Raw genomic sequence first — 1,210 nt, forward strand, 5'->3', positions numbered from 1 at the left:
AGGCTGGAGGGGGGCAGACAGAGCCTGAGTGAGAAGGGTCAAGGGTAAAGAATTTAAACCGGAGACACAAGTATCAGACAGCCACTGAACAGACCCAGAGTTACATCATCTGCTCCTCTGTCACATAATACAGTACATGTCAGATCCAGATCAACCCCACAGGCCCCCAAAATCTGACAGGCAACAACACATCACAGCACGTGTTTTGCAAGGAAGTCTACAAGCAATAGCTATGGTGATTATTTGTGCAATTATGATAAACTGGTTAGGAAGGTTACCCTGGTCAAGCAGAGATGGGCAGGAAAGGTCAGAATTTGCATCTGGTGCAGGAGCCTTAGAAGGAAAGGTAGTGTGAGGAGAATAGCCTGGAATTCAAGGAAACAGCATGGAAAATACAAAGACAGATCAATATTATATTACAAAACAAAGAGATCAACACAAAGTCCACTGCAGTGACCAAAGGAGATCAAGCACAACTCATAGCGGAGAATGAATTGAATTTGGAATTTGGAGATCAGTGGTCATTGTTGACACACCACAGCACACAGTGCACAACAACGAAATGTGTCCTTTGCATTTGACATAGCAGGGGGCAGCTAATTCAGCACCCAGGGAGCAGTGCTTGATGGTGGTACCTTGCTCAGGTTACCTCAGTGGTGCCTAGCTGGTCTGGGATTCGAACCAGCAATCTTTCAATTACAAGTGCGCTTCCCTAACCACTGCCCACAATGGCAAAAAGGGATGCAACGGTGACTCCACTTTGTTTGCTATCCACTTCTGAGAATGATCACAGATATGAATCTCTTCACACTTCACAAAACAGTTTCCAGGCTCAAAGGACCTGGGATGACTTAAAACTAAGGGCCTCGACAACCTCAGAGAAAACCTTTATTTTTGAACAAGACACAATGAGGGAAATACCTGAAGACAGTGTCCCCTGCTGGTACCCTGAGGTGGGGCCATTGTAGGGTGCATACTGGGTGGCATAGGCAGGCTGTGGGTACCCCTGGTAGCCAGGCTGCAGCTGTCCGTACAATGAAGCCATGTGCCTTTGTTGGTTCATGTTCATGCTAGTTCATCCCGAAGCTGCATTACAAAGAAGTAAGAGGAAGAATTAAGGCTGGTTCATACTTCTCTGCAAAAGCGCAACACTCGTGGATCCACACTGTGTATGAGGACATGGAAAGTTCATAGTTATCCGGTCAAGCCG

Source organism: Paramormyrops kingsleyae, chromosome 3, assembly GCF_048594095.1.
Source record: "Paramormyrops kingsleyae isolate MSU_618 chromosome 3, PKINGS_0.4, whole genome shotgun sequence".
Lineage (NCBI taxonomy): Eukaryota > Metazoa > Chordata > Actinopteri > Osteoglossiformes > Mormyridae > Paramormyrops > Paramormyrops kingsleyae.